Source organism: Hyla sarda, unplaced genomic scaffold (assembly GCF_029499605.1).
Source record: "Hyla sarda isolate aHylSar1 unplaced genomic scaffold, aHylSar1.hap1 scaffold_172, whole genome shotgun sequence".
Lineage (NCBI taxonomy): Eukaryota > Metazoa > Chordata > Amphibia > Anura > Hylidae > Hyla > Hyla sarda.
In genome coordinates, this window is record NW_026608360.1 from 70,990 (window position 1) to 90,616 (window position 19,627).

Consider the following 19,627-nt stretch of genomic DNA (forward strand, 5'->3'; position numbering starts at 1 on the left):
CTTTTAAACCCATTTCCACCTTTTTTTCCCTTCTCTTCCTCTTACTTTTTTTTCACGTTTTTTTACGTTTTTCTCCTTTTCGCCTCTTTTCTGAGCGTATTATTCTTCTTTTTCTTCTTTTTTTTCGTCTAATGCATACCCCATCAGTGCAGCAATGCTTATTCAATACCGCCAGCAGATGGAGACACTGGGGGATAATTTTCTAAGGATTTATACTGATTTTTCCTGTCTGAATTTGTCGCACAGAAAGTTGCAGGCCAAATATGTGTGACATTTCTGCGACTTTAGCTTCTAGAGCATTTTTACAACATTATACATAGGTGCTGAATACATAAAAAGCGACTGTTCAGCGACAGACAAGTCGCATCGGCTGAAAGTAGGCCAGAATGTCAGTCCATGTTGGAGCAGGTTTAGATACAGTCTAAAGTATAGATCTCAAAGTCTGTGCACAGAATTTAGCAAGGGCCTCGCACCTTCTGATGCATCAGGTAGGTGCACAATAGCATAGCCTAACCCTCTGTACTTTGGTCTATATTGATGCGGGACATAGACAGCCAGCTGATGACCAATCCATTAGTGCAATGGATGGCTGGAAGCATTTGTCTTTGCCTTTGCAATACCACAGAAGCAATGCATGGTCAATGTACAGCAATGACACACCTGTGTGAACAGCCAGGAGACCCCCCCCCCCCCATGTTATGTTACATAGTTACATAGTTAGTACGGTCGAAAAAAGACATATGTCCATCAAGTTCAACCAGGGAATTAAGGGGTAGGGGTGTGGCGCGATATTGGGGAAGGGATGAGATTTTATATTTCTTCATAAGCATTAATCTTATTTTGTCAATTAGGAACATTCAGCACCCACCCGCTATCAAGGCAGCTGCCTATCATGTCATGCCCTACCTGCACAGGTGTGCTGGCTACTCAAATGATCCAATTAAGGAGGCCATTTAGTCGGCAGCAGCAGAAGTCCTGTGCCTGGACGCTCCAACAGCGGCCAGACACAAGCAGAAGCAGAAGCAGCAGAAGCAGCAGCAGCACCACCTTTTGTTTTTTGGCTGCAGCAGCAGCAAGGCCCACAGGGCTGGCTAGCTGGCTAGCCAGCAAGCAGGTAGCAATGAAAGTAGGAATCTTTCTTTTTAACCCTGTAAGGGGGTGGTGCACTGTACCCGAAGATACTGCCATATCGGGTCAATGCATAGGGCGACGGAAGCAAGCTTCGAAATCGGCCCCCGTTCTCAAAAATCCATTTAATATATGGTCCCCAGATAGGGGACGTATCAGATATTAAACTGATAAGAACAGATACTACACTTGATCTTAGCCAAAAGGCCGAGAAGCGATAACCGTGAAAGGGGCGGGCCCAACAAGGTGCCCTTCATGGGCACTATCACTGCTTGCTGTCAGGGAGGCTGCCAGACAATTTTCCATGCACACTCTGGGCTGGGGGGCAGTCAACCACCAGTACACACAGCAGAACCTAAACCCATACCATTATTGCTAAGCAGCAAGACAGGGGCCCATTGCACTCCCACGGGGCCTTTTTAAATGCAATCCATAACCCGGATTTGCCAGGAACCCTTCTTACTCCTCCTACTTGCATGTGACACTGGGCTTAGGATCTGCATAGGAAACACACACACAAGCACACACCTACCTTTGTTGCCTGCAGATGCCTCCTTGGCTGTCCCCAAACGGTATCAAACCAACACCCACGGGAAGCTGTAAGCATAGAGGACATGCCTGCACCCCATTGGACTTACCTGTGTGGGTTAAACCCGGGTTATTTGACAACCTATGGCGGTGATGGTTCTGCTCAGGCAGAGCAGTGCTGATGCTCCTCATAAAGCTGTCGCTGCTGTGAAGGTTCTAGGTGACATCACAAATCCCTATGGTTACATACACAACAAAGCTGGGTTGTTGTTGTTTACACTCTGCAAGGCCTGTGGAAGTGAGTGACATCATAGCACTGTAGTTCTGAGGGTTCTAGATGGATGCAACAATCTCCTGTTGCTTCTATGAAGGCCATAATAGACGACATCACCAAACAGCTCCATAGTCACATACACAGCAAAGGAGAGATGTTGTTTACACCTAGTGATGTCAGTGGTATTGAGTGACATCACAGCACAGTGCTAAGGCTCCTGGGCCTGGACACAGCAGCGGCTGCAATATCTCAACGGAGAATACGTTTATATATATGTGTGTGTGTGCGCGTATATATATATATATATATATATATATATATATATATATATTTCTCCGCCGAAATCACTTTTAAACCCATTTCCACCTTTTTTTCCCTTCTCTTCCTCTTACTTTTTTTTCACGTTTTTTTACGTTTTTCTCCTTTTCGCCTCTTTTCTGGGCGTATTATTCTTCTTTTTCTTCTTTTTTTTCGTCTAATGCATACCCCATCAGTGCAGCAATGCTTATTCAATACCGCCAGCAGATGGAGACACTGGGGGATAATTTTCTAAGGATTTATACTGATTTTTCCTGTCTGAATTTGTCGCACAGAAAGTTGCAGGCCAAATATGTGTGACATTTCTGCGACTTTAGCTTCTAGAGCATTTTTACAACATTATACATAGGTGCTGAATACATAAAAAGCGACTGTTCAGCGACAGACAAGTCGCATCGGCTGAAAGTAGGCCAGAATGTCAGTCCATGTTGGAGCAGGTTTAGATACAGTCTAAAGTATAGATCTCAAAGTCTGTGCACAGAATTTAGCAAGGGCCTCGCACCTTCTGATGCATCAGGTAGGTGCACAATAGCATAGCCTAACCCTCTGTACTTTGGTCTATATTGATGCGGGACATAGACAGCCAGCTGATGACCAATCCATTAGTGCAATGGATGGCTGGAAGCATTTGTCTTTGCCTTTGCAATACCACAGAAGCAATGCATGGTCAATGTACAGCAATGACACACCTGTGTGAACAGCCAGGAGACCCCCCCCCCCCATGTTATGTTACATAGTTACATAGTTAGTACGGTCGAAAAAAGACATATGTCCATCAAGTTCAACCAGGGAATTAAGGGGTAGGGGTGTGGCGCGATATTGGGGAAGGGATGAGATTTTATATTTCTTCATAAGCATTAATCTTATTTTGTCAATTAGGAACATTCAGCACCCACCCGCTATCAAGGCAGCTGCCTATCATGTCATGCCCTACCTGCACAGGTGTGCTGGCTACTCAAATGATCCAATTAAGGAGGCCATTTAGTCAGCAGCAGCAGAAGTCCTGTGCCTGGACGCTCCAACAGCGGCCAGACACAAGCAGAAGCAGAAGCAGCAGAAGCAGCAGCAGCACCACCTTTTGTTTTTTGGCTGCAGCAGCAGCAAGGCCCACAGGGCTGGCTAGCTGGCTAGCCAGCAAGCAGGTAGCAATGAAAGTAGGAATCTTTCTTTTTAACCCTGTAAGGGGGTGGTGCACTGTACCCGAAGATACTGCCATATCGGGTCAATGCATAGGGCGACGGAAGCAAGCTTCGAAATCGGCCCCCGTTCTCAAAAATCCATTTAATATATGGTCCCCAGATAGGGGACGTATCAGATATTAAACTGATAAGAACAGATACTACACTTGATCTTAGCCAAAAGGCCGAGAAGCGATAACCGTGAAAGGGGCGGGCCCAACAAGGTGCCCTTCATGGGCACTATCACTGCTTGCTGTCAGGGAGGCTGCCAGACAATTTTCCATGCACACTCTGGGCTGGGGGGCAGTCAACCACCAGTACACACAGCAGAACCTAAACCCATACCATTATTGCTAAGCAGCAAGACAGGGGCCCATTGCACTCCCACGGGGCCTTTTTAAATGCAATCCATAACCCGGATTTGCCCGGAACCCTTCTTACTCCTCCTACTTGCATGTGACACTGGGCTTAGGATCTGCATAGGAAACACACACACAAGCACACACCTACCTTTGTTGCCTGCAGATGCCTCCTTGGCTGTCCCCAAACGGTATCAAACCAACACCCACGGGAAGCTGTAAGCATAGAGGACATGCCTGCACCCCATTGGACTTACCTGTGTGGGTTAAACCCGGGTTATTTGACAACCTATGGCGGTGATGGTTCTGCTCAGGCAGAGCAGTGCTGATGCTCCTCATAAAGCTGTCGCTGCTGTGAAGGTTCTAGGTGACATCACAAATCCCTATGGTTACATACACAACAAAGCTGGGTTGTTGTTGTTTACACTCTGCAAGGCCTGTGGAAGTGAGTGACATCATAGCACTGTAGTTCTGAGGGTTCTAGATGGATGCAACAATCTCCTGTTGCTTCTATGAAGGCCATAATAGACGACATCACCAAACAGCTCCATAGTCACATACACAGCAAAGGAGAGATGTTGTTTACACCTAGTGATGTCAGTGGTATTGAGTGACATCACAGCACAGTGCTAAGGCTCCTGGGCCTGGACACAGCAGCGGCTGCAATATCTCAACGGAGAATACGTTTATATATATGTGTGTGTGTGCGCGTATATATATATATATATATATATATATATATATATATATATATATATATATATTCTCCGCCGAAATCACTTTTAAACCCATTTCCACCTTTTTTTCCCTTCTCTTCCTCTTACTTTTTTTTCACGTTTTTTTACGTTTTTCTCCTTTTCGCCTCTTTTCTGGGCGTATTATTCTTCTTTTTCTTCTTTTTTTTCGTCTAATGCATACCCCATCAGTGCAGCAATGCTTATTCAATACCGCCAGCAGATGGAGACACTGGGGGATAATTTTCTAAGGATTTATACTGATTTTTCCTGTCTGAATTTGTCGCACAGAAAGTTGCAGGCCAAATATGTGTGACATTTCTGCGACTTTAGCTTCTAGAGCATTTTTACAACATTATACATAGGTGCTGAATACATAAAAAGCGACTGTTCAGCGACAGACAAGTCGCATCGGCTGAAAGTAGGCCAGAATGTCAGTCCATGTTGGAGCAGGTTTAGATACAGTCTAAAGTATAGATCTCAAAGTCTGTGCACAGAATTTAGCAAGGGCCTCGCACCTTCTGATGCATCAGGTAGGTGCACAATAGCATAGCCTAACCCTCTGTACTTTGGTCTATATTGATGCGGGACATAGACAGCCAGCTGATGACCAATCCATTAGTGCAATGGATGGCTGGAAGCATTTGTCTTTGCCTTTGCAATACCACAGAAGCAATGCATGGTCAATGTACAGCAATGACACACCTGTGTGAACAGCCAGGAGACCCCCCCCCCCCCCATGTTATGTTACATAGTTACATAGTTAGTACGGTCGAAAAAAGACATATGTCCATCAAGTTCAACCAGGGAATTAAGGGGTAGGGGTGTGGCGCGATATTGGGGAAGGGATGAGATTTTATATTTCTTCATAAGCATTAATCTTATTTTGTCAATTAGGAACATTCAGCACCCACCCGCTATCAAGGCAGCTGCCTATCATGTCATGCCCTACCTGCACAGGTGTGCTGGCTACTCAAATGATCCAATTAAGGAGGCCATTTAGTCAGCAGCAGCAGAAGTCCTGTGCCTGGACGCTCCAACAGCGGCCAGACACAAGCAGAAGCAGAAGCAGCAGCAGCACCACCTTTTGTTTTTTGGCTGCAGCAGCAGCAAGGCCCACAGGGCTGGCTAGCTGGCTAGCCAGCAAGCAGGTAGCAATGAAAGTAGGAATCTTTCTTTTTAACCCTGTAAGGGGGTGGTGCACTGTACCCGAAGATACTGCCATATCGGGTCAATGCATAGGGCGACGGAAGCAAGCTTCGAAATCGGCCCCCGTTCTCAAAAATCCATTTAATATATGGTCCCCAGATAGGGGACGTATCAGATATTAAACTGATAAGAACAGATACTACACTTGATCTTAGCCAAAAGGCCGAGAAGCGATAACCGTGAAAGGGGCGGGCCCAACAAGGTGCCCTTCATGGGCACTATCACTGCTTGCTGTCAGGGAGGGTGCCAGACAATTTTCCATGCACACTCTGGGCTGGGGGGCAGTCAACCACCAGTACACACAGCAGAACCTAAACCCATACCATTATTGCTAAGCAGCAAGACAGGGGCCCATTGCACTCCCACGGGGCCTTTTTAAATGCAATCCATAACCCGGATTTGCCAGGAACCCTTCTTACTCCTCCTACTTGCATGTGACACTGGGCTTAGGATCTGCATAGGAAACACACACACAAGCACACACCTACCTTTGTTGCCTGCAGATGCCTCCTTGGCTGTCCCCAAACGGTATCAAACCAACACCCACGGGAAGCTGTAAGCATAGAGGACATGCCTGCACCCCATTGGACTTACCTGTGTGGGTTAAACCCGGGTTATTTGACAACCTATGGCGGTGATGGTTCTGCTCAGGCAGAGCAGTGCTGATGCTCCTCATAAAGCTGTCGCTGCTGTGAAGGTTCTAGGTGACATCACAAATCCCTATGGTTACATACACAACAAAGCTGGGTTGTTGTTGTTTACACTCTGCAAGGCCTGTGGAAGTGAGTGACATCATAGCACTGTAGTTCTGAGGGTTCTAGATGGATGCAACAATCTCCTGTTGCTTCTATGAAGGCCATAATAGACGACATCACCAAACAGCTCCATAGTCACATACACAGCAAAGGAGAGATGTTGTTTACACCTAGTGATGTCAGTGGTATTGAGTGACATCACAGCACAGTGCTAAGGCTCCTGGGCCTGGACACAGCAGCGGCTGCAATATCTCAACGGAGAATACGTTTATATATATGTGTGTGTGTGCGCGTATATATATATATATATATATATATATATATATATATATATATTTCTCCGCCGAAATCACTTTTAAACCCATTTCCACCTTTTTTTCCCTTCTCTTCCTCTTACTTTTTTTTCACGTTTTTTTACGTTTTTCTCCTTTTCGCCTCTTTTCTGGGCGTATTATTCTTCTTTTTCTTCTTTTTTTTTGTCTAATGCATACCCCATCAGTGCAGCAATGCTTATTCAATACCGCCAGCAGATGGAGACACTGGGGGATAATTTTCTAAGGATTTATACTGATTTTTCCTGTCTGAATTTGTCGCACAGAAAGTTGCAGGCCAAATATGTGTGACATTTCTGCGACTTTAGCTTCTAGAGCATTTTTACAACATTATACATAGGTGCTGAATACATAAAAAGCGACTGTTCAGCGACAGACAAGTCGCATCGGCTGAAAGTAGGCCAGAATGTCAGTCCATGTTGGAGCAGGTTTAGATACAGTCTAAAGTATAGATCTCAAAGTCTGTGCACAGAATTTAGCAAGGGCCTCGCACCTTCTGATGCATCAGGTAGGTGCACAATAGCATAGCCTAACCCTCTGTACTTTGGTCTATATTGATGCGGGACATAGACAGCCAGCTGATGACCAATCCATTAGTGCAATGGATGGCTGGAAGCATTTGTCTTTGCCTTTGCAATACCACAGAAGCAATGCATGGTCAATGTACAGCAATGACACACCTGTGTGAACAGCCAGGAGACCCCCCCCCCCCCCCCATGTTATGTTACATAGTTACATAGTTAGTACGGTCGAAAAAAGACATATGTCCATCAAGTTCAACCAGGGAATTAAGGGGTAGGGGTGTGGCGCGATATTGGGGAAGGGATGAGATTTTATATTTCTTCATAAGCATTAATCTTATTTTGTCAATTAGGAACATTCAGCACCCACCCGCTATCAAGGCAGCTGCCTATCATGTCATGCCCTACCTGCACAGGTGTGCTGGCTACTCAAATGATCCAATTAAGGAGGCCATTTAGTCAGCAGCAGCAGAAGTCCTGTGCCTGGACGCTCCAACAGCGGCCAGACACAAGCAGAAGCAGAAGCAGCAGAAGCAGCAGCAGCACCACCTTTTGTTTTTTGGCTGCAGCAGCAGCAAGGCCCACAGGGCTGGCTAGCTGGCTAGCCAGCAAGCAGGTAGCAATGAAAGTAGGAATCTTTCTTTTTAACCCTGTAAGGGGGTGGTGCACTGTACCCGAAGATACTGCCATATCGGGTCAATGCATAGGGCGACGGAAGCAAGCTTCGAAATCGGCCCCCGTTCTCAAAAATCCATTTAATATATGGTCCCCAGATAGGGGACGTGTCAGATATTAAACTGATAAGAACAGATACTACACTTGATCTTAGCCAAAAGGCCAAGAAGCGATAACCGTGAAAGGGGCGGGCCCAACAAGGTGCCCTTCATGGGCACTATCACTGCTTGCTGTCAGGGAGGCTGCCAGACAATTTTCCATGCACACTCTGGGCTGGGGGGCAGTCAACCACCAGTACACACAGCAGAACCTAAACCCATACCATTATTGCTAAGCAGCAAGACAGGGGCCCATTGCACTCCCACGGGGCCTTTTTAAATGCAATCCATAACCCGGATTTGCCAGGAACCCTTCTTACTCCTCCTACTTGCATGTGACACTGGGCTTAGGATCTGCATAGGAAACACACACACAAGCACACACCTACCTTTGTTGCCTGCAGATGCCTCCTTGGCTGTCCCCAAACGGTATCAAACCAACACCCACGGGAAGCTGTAAGCATAGAGGACATGCCTGCACCCCATTGGACTTACCTGTGTGGGTTAAACCCGGGTTATTTGACAACCTATGGCGGTGATGGTTCTGCTCAGGCAGAGCAGTGCTGATGCTCCTCATAAAGCTGTCGCTGCTGTGAAGGTTCTAGGTGACATCACAAATCCCTATGGTTACATACACAACAAAGCTGGGTTGTTGTTGTTTACACTCTGCAAGGCCTGTGGAAGTGAGTGACATCATAGCACTGTAGTTCTGAGGGTTCTAGATGGATGCAACAATCTCCTGTTGCTTCTATGAAGGCCATAATAGACGACATCACCAAACAGCTCCATAGTCACATACACAGCAAAGGAGAGATGTTGTTTACACCTAGTGATGTCAGTGGTATTGAGTGACATCACAGCACAGTGCTAAGGCTCCTGGGCCTGGACACAGCAGCGGCTGCAATATCTCAACGGAGAATACGTTTATATATATGTGTGTGTGTGCGCGTATATATATATATATATATATATATATATATATATATATATATTTCTCCGCCGAAATCACTTTTAAACCCATTTCCACCTTTTTTCCCCTTCTCTTCCTCTTACTTTTTTTTCACGTTTTTTTACGTTTTTCTCCTTTTCGCCTCTTTTCTGGGCGTATTATTCTTCTTTTTCTTCTTTTTTTTCGTCTAATGCATACCCCATCAGTGCAGCAATGCTTATTCAATACCGCCAGCAGATGGAGACACTGGGGGATAATTTTCTAAGGATTTATACTGATTTTTCCTGTCTGAATTTGTCGCACAGAAAGTTGCAGGCCAAATATGTGTGACATTTCTGCGACTTTAGCTTCTAGAGCATTTTTACAACATTATACATAGGTGCTGAATACATAAAAAGCGACTGTTCAGCGACAGACAAGTCGCATCGGCTGAAAGTAGGCCAGAATGTCAGTCCATGTTGGAGCAGGTTTAGATACAGTCTAAAGTATAGATCTCAAAGTCTGTGCACAGAATTTAGCAAGGGCCTCGCACCTTCTGATGCATCAGGTAGGTGCACAATAGCATAGCCTAACCCTCTGTACTTTGGTCTATATTGATGCGGGACATAGACAGCCAGCTGATGACCAATCCATTAGTGCAATGGATGGCTGGAAGCATTTGTCTTTGCCTTTGCAATACCACAGAAGCAATGCATGGTCAATGTACAGCAATGACACACCTGTGTGAACAGCCAGGAGACCCCCCCCCCCCCCCCCATGTTATGTTACATAGTTACATAGTTAGTACGGTCGAAAAAAGACATATGTCCATCAAGTTCAACCAGGGAATTAAGGGGTAGGGGTGTGGCGCGATATTGGGGAAGGGATGAGATTTTATATTTCTTCATAAGCATTAATCTTATTTTGTCAATTAGGAACATTCAGCACCCACCCGCTATCAAGGCAGCTGCCTATCATGTCATGCCCTACCTGCACAGGTGTGCTGGCTACTCAAATGATCCAATTAAGGAGGCCATTTAGTCAGCAGCAGCAGAAGTCCTGTGCCTGGACGCTCCAACAGCGGCCAGACACAAGCAGAAGCAGAAGCAGCAGAAGCAGCAGCAGCACCACCTTTTGTTTTTTGGCTGCAGCAGCAGCAAGGCCCACAGGGCTGGCTAGCTGGCTAGCCAGCAAGCAGGTAGCAATGAAAGTAGGAATCTTTCTTTTTAACCCTGTAAGGGGGTGGTGCACTGTACCCGAAGATACTGCCATATCGGGTCAATGCATAGGGCGACGGAAGCAAGCTTCGAAATCGGCCCCCGTTCTCAAAAATCCATTTAATATATGGTCCCCAGATAGGGGACGTATCAGATATTAAACTGATAAGAACAGATACTACACTTGATCTTAGCCAAAAGGCCGAGAAGCGATAACCGTGAAAGGGGCGGGCCCAACAAGGTGCCCTTCATGGGCACTATCACTGCTTGCTGTCAGGGAGGCTGCCAGACAATTTTCCATGCACACTCTGGGCTGGGGGGCAGTCAACCACCAGTACACACAGCAGAACCTAAACCCATACCATTATTGCTAAGCAGCAAGACAGGGGCCCATTGCACTCCCACGGGGCCTTTTTAAATGCAATCCATAACCCGGATTTGCCAGGAACCCTTCTTACTCCTCCTACTTGCATGTGACACTGGGCTTAGGATCTGCATAGGAAACACACACACAAGCACACACCTACCTTTGTTGCCTGCAGATGCCTCCTTGGCTGTCCCCAAACGGTATCAAACCAACACCCACGGGAAGCTGTAAGCATAGAGGACATGCCTGCACCCCATTGGACTTACCTGTGTGGGTTAAACCCGGGTTATTTGACAACCTATGGCGGTGATGGTTCTGCTCAGGCAGAGCAGTGCTGATGCTCCTCATAAAGCTGTCGCTGCTGTGAAGGTTCTAGGTGACATCACAAATCCCTATGGTTACATACACAACAAAGCTGGGTTGTTGTTGTTTACACTCTGCAAGGCCTGTGGAAGTGAGTGACATCATAGCACTGTAGTTCTGAGGGTTCTAGATGGATGCAACAATCTCCTGTTGCTTCTATGAAGGCCATAATAGACGACATCACCAAACAGCTCCATAGTCACATACACAGCAAAGGAGAGATGTTGTTTACACCTAGTGATGTCAGTGGTATTGAGTGACATCACAGCACAGTGCTAAGGCTCCTGGGCCTGGACACAGCAGCGGCTGCAATATCTCAACGGAGAATACGTTTATATATATGTGTGTGTGTGCGCGTATATATATATATATATATATATATATATATATATATATATATTTCTCCGCCGAAATCACTTTTAAACCCATTTCCACCTTTTTTTCCCTTCTCTTCCTCTTACTTTTTTTTCACGTTTTTTTACGTTTTTCTCCTTTTCGCCTCTTTTCTGGGCGTATTATTCTTCTTTTTCTTCTTTTTTTTCGTCTAATGCATACCCCATCAGTGCAGCAATGCTTATTCAATACCGCCAGCAGATGGAGACACTGGGGGATAATTTTCTAAGGATTTATACTGATTTTTCCTGTCTGAATTTGTCGCACAGAAAGTTGCAGGCCAAATATGTGTGACATTTCTGCGACTTTAGCTTCTAGAGCATTTTTACAACATTATACATAGGTGCTGAATACATAAAAAGCGACTGTTCAGCGACAGACAAGTCGCATCGGCTGAAAGTAGGCCAGAATGTCAGTCCATGTTGGAGCAGGTTTAGATACAGTCTAAAGTATAGATCTCAAAGTCTGTGCACAGAATTTAGCAAGGGCCTCGCACCTTCTGATGCATCAGGTAGGTGCACAATAGCATAGCCTAACCCTCTGTACTTTGGTCTATATTGATGCGGGACATAGACAGCCAGCTGATGACCAATCCATTAGTGCAATGGATGGCTGGAAGCATTTGTCTTTGCCTTTGCAATACCACAGAAGCAATGCATGGTCAATGTACAGCAATGACACACCTGTGTGAACAGCCAGGAGACCCCCCCCCCCCCATGTTATGTTACATAGTTACATAGTTAGTACGGTCGAAAAAAGACATATGTCCATCAAGTTCAACCAGGGAATTAAGGGGTAGGGGTGTGGCGCGATATTGGGGAAGGGATGAGATTTTATATTTCTTCATAAGCATTAATCTTATTTTGTCAATTAGGAACATTCAGCACCCACCCGCTATCAAGGCAGCTGCCTATCATGTCATGCCCTACCTGCACAGGTGTGCTGGCTACTCAAATGATCCAATTAAGGAGGCCATTTAGTCAGCAGCAGCAGAAGTCCTGTGCCTGGACGCTCCAACAGCGGCCAGACACAAGCAGAAGCAGAAGCAGCAGAAGCAGCAGCAGCACCACCTTTTGTTTTTTGGCTGCAGCAGCAGCAAGGCCCACAGGGCTGGCTAGCTGGCTAGCCAGCAAGCAGGTAGCAATGAAAGTAGGAATCTTTCTTTTTAACCCTGTAAGGGGGTGGTGCACTGTACCCGAAGATACTGCCATATCGGGTCAATGCATAGGGCGACGGAAGCAAGCTTCGAAATCGGCCCCCGTTCTCAAAAATCCATTTAATATATGGTCCCCAGATAGGGGACGTGTCAGATATTAAACTGATAAGAACAGATACTACACTTGATCTTAGCCAAAAGGCCGAGAAGCGATAACCGTGAAAGGGGCGGGCCCAACAAGGTGCCCTTCATGGGCACTATCACTGCTTGCTGTCAGGGAGGCTGCCAGACAATTTTCCATGCACACTCTGGGCTGGGGGGCAGTCAACCACCAGTACACACAGCAGAACCTAAACCCATACCATTATTGCTAAGCAGCAAGACAGGGGCCCATTGCACTCCCACGGGGCCTTTTTAAATGCAATCCATAACCCGGATTTGCCAGGAACCCTTCTTACTCCTCCTACTTGCATGTGACACTGGGCTTAGGATCTGCATAGGAAACACACACACAAGCACACACCTACCTTTGTTGCCTGCAGATGCCTCCTTGGCTGTCCCCAAACGGTATCAAACCAACACCCACGGGAAGCTGTAAGCATAGAGGACATGCCTGCACCCCATTGGACTTACCTGTGTGGGTTAAACCCGGGTTATTTGACAACCTATGGCGGTGATGGTTCTGCTCAGGCAGAGCAGTGCTGATGCTCCTCATAAAGCTGTCGCTGCTGTGAAGGTTCTAGGTGACATCACAAATCCCTATGGTTACATACACAACAAAGCTGGGTTGTTGTTGTTTACACTCTGCAAGGCCTGTGGAAGTGAGTGACATCATAGCACTGTAGTTCTGAGGGTTCTAGATGGATGCAACAATCTCCTGTTGCTTCTATGAAGGCCATAATAGACGACATCACCAAACAGCTCCATAGTCACATACACAGCAAAGGAGAGATGTTGTTTACACCTAGTGATGTCAGTGGTATTGAGTGACATCACAGCACAGTGCTAAGGCTCCTGGGCCTGGACACAGCAGCGGCTGCAATATCTCAACGGAGAATACGTTTATATATATGTGTGTGTGTGCGCGTATATATATATATATATATATATATATATATATATATATATATATATATTTCTCCGCCGAAATCACTTTTAAACCCATTTCCACCTTTTTTCCCCTTCTCTTCCTCTTACTTTTTTTTCACGTTTTTTTACGTTTTTCTCCTTTTCGCCTCTTTTCTGGGCGTATTATTCTTCTTTTTCTTCTTTTTTTTCGTCTAATGCATACCCCATCAGTGCAGCAATGCTTATTCAATACCGCCAGCAGATGGAGACACTGGGGGATAATTTTCTAAGGATTTATACTGATTTTTCCTGTCTGAATTTGTCGCACAGAAAGTTGCAGGCCAAATATGTGTGACATTTCTGCGACTTTAGCTTCTAGAGCATTTTTACAACATTATACATAGGTGCTGAATACATAAAAAGCGACTGTTCAGCGACAGACAAGTCGCATCGGCTGAAAGTAGGCCAGAATGTCAGTCCATGTTGGAGCAGGTTTAGATACAGTCTAAAGTATAGATCTCAAAGTCTGTGCACAGAATTTAGCAAGGGCCTCGCACCTTCTGATGCATCAGGTAGGTGCACAATAGCATAGCCTAACCCTCTGTACTTTGGTCTATATTGATGCGGGACATAGACAGCCAGCTGATGACCAATCCATTAGTGCAATGGATGGCTGGAAGCATTTGTCTTTGCCTTTGCAATACCACAGAAGCAATGCATGGTCAATGTACAGCAATGACACACCTGTGTGAACAGCCAGGAGACCCCCCCCCCCCCCCCATGTTATGTTACATAGTTACATAGTTAGTACGGTCGAAAAAAGACATATGTCCATCAAGTTCAACCAGGGAATTAAGGGGTAGGGGTGTGGCGCGATATTGGGGAAGGGATGAGATTTTATATTTCTTCATAAGCATTAATCTTATTTTGTCAATTAGGAACATTCAGCACCCACCCGCTATCAAGGCAGCTGCCTATCATGTCATGCCCTACCTGCACAGGTGTGCTGGCTACTCAAATGATCCAATTAAGGAGGCCATTTAGTCAGCAGCAGCAGAAGTCCTGTGCCTGGACGCTCCAACAGCGGCCAGACACAAGCAGAAGCAGAAGCAGCAGAAGCAGCAGCAGCACCACCTTTTGTTTTTTGGCTGCAGCAGCAGCAAGGCCCACAGGGCTGGCTAGCTGGCTAGCCAGCAAGCAGGTAGCAATGAAAGTAGGAATCTTTCTTTTTAACCCTGTAAGGGGGTGGTGCACTGTACCCGAAGATACTGCCATATCGGGTCAATGCATAGGGCGACGGAAGCAAGCTTCGAAATCGGCCCCCGTTCTCAAAAATCCATTTAATATATGGTCCCCAGATAGGGGACGTGTCAGATATTAAACTGATAAGAACAGATACTACACTTGATCTTAGCCAAAAGGCCGAGAAGCGATAACCGTGAAAGGGGCGGGCCCAACAAGGTGCCCTTCATGGGCACTATCACTGCTTGCTGTCAGGGAGGCTGCCAGACAATTTTCCATGCACACTCTGGGCTGGGGGGCAGTCAACCACCAGTACACACAGCAGAACCTAAACCCATACCATTATTGCTAAGCAGCAAGACAGGGGCCCATTGCACTCCCACGGGGCCTTTTTAAATGCAATCCATAACCCGGATTTGCCAGGAACCCTTCTTACTCCTCCTACTTGCATGTGACACTGGGCTTAGGATCTGCATAGGAAACACACACACAAGCACACACCTACCTTTGTTGCCTGCAGATGCCTCCTTGGCTGTCCCCAAACGGTATCAAACCAACACCCACGGGAAGCTGTAAGCATAGAGGACATGCCTGCACCCCATTGGACTTACCTGTGTGGGTTAAACCCGGGTTATTTGACAACCTATGGCGGTGATGGTTCTGCTCAGGCAGAGCAGTGCTGATGCTCCTCATAAAGCTGTCGCTGCTGTGAAGGTTCTAGGTGACATCACAAATCCCTATGGTTACATACACAACAAAGCTGGGTTGTTGTTGTTTACACTCTGCAAGGCCTGTGGAAGTGAGTGACATCATAGCACTGTAGTTCTGAGGGTTCTAGATGGATGCAACAATCTCCTGTTGCTTCTATGAAGGCCATAATAGACGACATCACCAAACAGCTCCATAGTCACATACACAGCAAAGGAGAGATGTTGTTTACACCTAGTGATGTCAGTGGTATTGAGTGACATCACAGCACAGTGCTAAGGCTCCTGGGCCTGGACACAGCAGCGGCTGCAATATCTCAACGGAGAATACGTTTATATATATGTGTGTGTGTGCGCGTATATATATATATATATATATATATATATATATATATATATATATTTCTCCGCCGAAATCACTTTTAAACCCATTTCCACCTTTTTTCCCCTTCTCTTCCTCTTACTTTTTTTTCACGTTTTTTTACGTTTTTCTCCTTTTCGCCTCTTTTCTGGGCGTATTATTCTTCTTTTTCTTCTTTTTTTTCGTCTAATGCATACCCCATCAGTGCAGCAATGCTTATTCAATACCGCCAGCAGATGGAGACACTGGGGGATAATTTTCTAAGGATTTATACTGATTTTTCCTGTCTGAATTTGTCGCACAGAAAGTTGCAGGCCAAATATGTGTGACATTTCTGCGACTTTAGCTTCTAGAGCATTTTTACAACATTATACATAGGTGCTGAATACATAAAAAGCGACTGTTCAGCGACAGACAAGTCGCATCGGCTGAAAGTAGGCCAGAATGTCAGTCCATGTTGGAGCAGGTTTAGATACAGTCTAAAGTATAGATCTCAAAGTCTGTGCACAGAATTTAGCAAGGGCCTCGCACCTTCTGATGCATCAGGTAGGTGCACAATAGCATAGCCTAACCCTCTGTACTTTGGTCTATATTGATGCGGGACATAGACAGCCAGCTGATGACCAATCCATTAGTGCAATGGATGGCTGGAAGCATTTGTCTTTGCCTTTGCAATACCACAGAAGCAATGCATGGTCAATGTACAGCAATGACACACCTGTGTGAACAGCCAGGAGACCCCCCCCCCCCCATGTTATGTTACATAGTTACATAGTTAGTACGGTCGAAAAAAGACATATGTCCATCAAGTTCAACCAGGGAATTAAGGGGTAGGGGTGTGGCGCGATATTGGGGAAGGGATGAGATTTTATATTTCTTCATAAGCATTAATCTTATTTTGTCAATTAGGAACATTCAGCACCCACCCGCTATCAAGGCAGCTGCCTATCATGTCATGCCCTACCTGCACAGGTGTGCTGGCTACTCAAATGATCCAATTAAGGAGGCCATTTAGTCAGCAGCAGCAGAAGTCCTGTGCCTGGACGCTCCAACAGCGGCCAGACACAAGCAGAAGCAGAAGCAGCAGAAGCAGCAGCAGCACCACCTTTTGTTTTTTGGCTGCAGCAGCAGCAAGGCCCACAGGGCTGGCTAGCTGGCTAGCCAGCAAGCAGGTAGCAATGAAAGTAGGAATCTTTCTTTTTAACCCTGTAAGGGGGTGGTGCACTGTACCCGAAGATACTGCCATATCGGGTCAATGCATAGGGCGACGGAAGCAAGCTTCGAAATCGGCCCCCGTTCTCAAAAATCCATTTAATATATGGTCCCCAGATAGGGGACGTATCAGATATTAAACTGATAAGAACAGATACTACACTTGATCTTAGCCAAAAGGCCGAGAAGCGATAACCGTGAAAGGGGCGGGCCCAACAAGGTGCCCTTCATGGGCACTATCACTGCTTGCTGTCAGGGAGGCTGCCAGACAATTTTCCATGCACACTCTGGGCTGGGGGGCAGTCAACCACCAGTACACACAGCAGAACCTAAACCCATACCATTATTGCTAAGCAGCAAGACAGGGGCCCATTGCACTCCCACGGGGCCTTTTTAAATGCAATCCATAACCCGGATTTGCCAGGAACCCTTCTTACTCCTCCTACTTGCATGTGACACTGGGCTTAGGATCTGCATAGGAAACACACACACAAGCACACACCTACCTTTGTTGCCTGCAGATGCCTCCTTGGCTGTCCCCAAACGGTATCAAACCAACACCCACGGGAAGCTGTAAGCATAGAGGACATGCCTGCACCCCATTGGACTTACCTGTGTGGGTTAAACCCGGGTTATTTGACAACCTATGGCGGTGATGGTTCTGCTCAGGCAGAGCAGTGCTGATGCTCCTCATAAAGCTGTCGCTGCTGTGAAGGTTCTAGGTGACATCACAAATCCCTATGGTTACATACACAACAAAGCTGGGTTGTTGTTGTTTACACTCTGCAAGGCCTGTGGAAGTGAGTGACATCATAGCACTGTAGTTCTGAGGGTTCTAGATGGATGCAACAATCTCCTGTTGCTTCTATGAAGGCCATAATAGACGACATCACCAAACAGCTCCATAGTCACATACACAGCAAAGGAGAGATGTTGTTTACACCTAGTGATGTCAGTGGTATTGAGTGACATCACAGCACAGTGCTAAGGCTCCTGGGCCTGGACACAGCAGCGGCTGCAATATCTCAACGGAGAATACGTTTATATATATGTGTGTGTGTGCGCGTATATATATATATATATATATATATATATATATATATATATATATATTTCTCCGCCGAAATCACTTTTAAACCCATTTCCACCTTTTTTTCCCTTCTCTTCCTCTTACTTTTTTTTCACGTTTTTTTACGTTTTTCTCCTTTTCGCCTCTTTTCTGGGCGTATTATTCTTCTTTTTCTTCTTTTTTTTCGTCTAATGCATACCCCATCAGTGCAGCAATGCTTATTCAATACCGCCAGCAGATGGAGACACTGGGGGATAATTTTCTAAGGATTTATACTGATTTTTCCTGTCTGAATTTGTCGCACAGAAAGTTGCAGGCCAAATATGTGTGACATTTCTGCGACTTTAGCTTCTAGAGCATTTTTACAACATTATACATAGGTGCTGAATACATAAAAAGCGACTGTTCAGCGACAGACAAGTCGCATCGGCTGAAAGTAGGCCAGAATGTCAGTCCATGTTGGAGCAGGTTTAGATACAGTCTAAAGTATAGATCTCAAAGTCTGTGCACAGAATTTAGCAAGGGCCTCGCACCTTCTGATGCATCAGGTAGGTGCACAATAGCATAGCCTAACCCTCTGTACTTTGGTCTATATTGATGCGGGACATAGACAGCCAGCTGATGACCAATCCATTAGTGCAATGGATGGCTGGAAGCATTTGTCTTTGCCTTTGCAATACCACAGAAGCAATGCATGGTCAATGTACAGCAATGACACACCTGTGTGAACAGCCAGGAGACCCCCCCCCCCCCCCCCCATGTTATGTTACATAGTTACATAGTTAGTACTAGGGGTGTGAATCGCCAAGAATTTGGCGATTCGATTCGAATCGCGATACCAGTGTGGCGATTCGATATATCGCGATATATCGCGATACCGTCTAGGTGACGATACATCGCGATATATCGCCCACCTGGGAGCATTCATAGATCCCAATAGACGCCGCTGTCAGCTTTGACAGCGGCGATCTAGTACTCCGGTGCTGCAAAATAAAATAAAACACACTTTATCTTACCTTCCAACGAGCCCCCGGAGCTCCGGTACAGTCCAGTACAGGTGTTCGGTCCCCGGGCTGTATTCTTCTTACTTCCTGTTAGTTCGGCACGTCACATGGAGCTTCAGCCTATCACCAGCAGAGGCGGGACATCGCTGCGGCTGGTGATAGGCTGAAGCTCCATGTGACGTGCCGGACTAACAGGAAGTAAGAAGAATACAGCCCGGGGACCGAACACCTGTACCGGAGCTCCGCGGGCTCGTTGGCAGGTAAGAAAAGTGCGTTTTATTAAAAATTCCACATCCCTAAAAGAATCGATTCAAAAATATTTTGAATCGATTCTGTATCGGCAAATGAAAAATCGCGATTATCGCGAGAATCGATTTTTTTCTTACATCCCTAGTTAGTACGGTCGAAAAAAGACATATGTCCATCAAGTT

The 19,627-nt window shown here is 46.0% G+C and overlaps 8 non-coding genes across 8 annotated transcripts; all 8 read right to left on the reverse strand.

Moving 5' to 3' along the window:
* Positions 1–1,156: 1,156 nt before the first annotated feature.
* Positions 1,157–1,347, reverse strand: LOC130312629 (U2 spliceosomal RNA). Its single transcript, XR_008860727.1, has one exon. It is a non-coding gene; the product is annotated as a U2 spliceosomal RNA (small nuclear RNA).
* A 2,085-nt stretch (positions 1,348–3,432) lies between these two features.
* Positions 3,433–3,623, reverse strand: LOC130312630 (U2 spliceosomal RNA). Its single transcript, XR_008860728.1, has one exon. It is a non-coding gene; the product is annotated as a U2 spliceosomal RNA (small nuclear RNA).
* A 2,089-nt stretch (positions 3,624–5,712) lies between these two features.
* On the reverse strand, positions 5,713–5,903 carry LOC130312631 (U2 spliceosomal RNA). Its single transcript, XR_008860729.1, has one exon. It is a non-coding gene; the product is annotated as a U2 spliceosomal RNA (small nuclear RNA).
* Positions 5,904–7,994: 2,091 nt separating this feature from the next.
* LOC130312571 (U2 spliceosomal RNA) lies at positions 7,995–8,185 on the reverse strand. Its single transcript, XR_008860682.1, has one exon. It is a non-coding gene; the product is annotated as a U2 spliceosomal RNA (small nuclear RNA).
* Positions 8,186–10,277: 2,092 nt separating this feature from the next.
* On the reverse strand, positions 10,278–10,468 carry LOC130312632 (U2 spliceosomal RNA). Its single transcript, XR_008860730.1, has one exon. It is a non-coding gene; the product is annotated as a U2 spliceosomal RNA (small nuclear RNA).
* Positions 10,469–12,556: 2,088 nt separating this feature from the next.
* LOC130312568 (U2 spliceosomal RNA) lies at positions 12,557–12,747 on the reverse strand. Its single transcript, XR_008860679.1, has one exon. It is a non-coding gene; the product is annotated as a U2 spliceosomal RNA (small nuclear RNA).
* A 2,097-nt stretch (positions 12,748–14,844) lies between these two features.
* On the reverse strand, positions 14,845–15,035 carry LOC130312569 (U2 spliceosomal RNA). Its single transcript, XR_008860680.1, has one exon. It is a non-coding gene; the product is annotated as a U2 spliceosomal RNA (small nuclear RNA).
* Positions 15,036–17,125: 2,090 nt separating this feature from the next.
* On the reverse strand, positions 17,126–17,316 carry LOC130312633 (U2 spliceosomal RNA). The gene has a single exon (XR_008860731.1). It is a non-coding gene; the product is annotated as a U2 spliceosomal RNA (small nuclear RNA).
* Between the last annotated feature and the right edge of the window lie 2,311 nt (positions 17,317–19,627).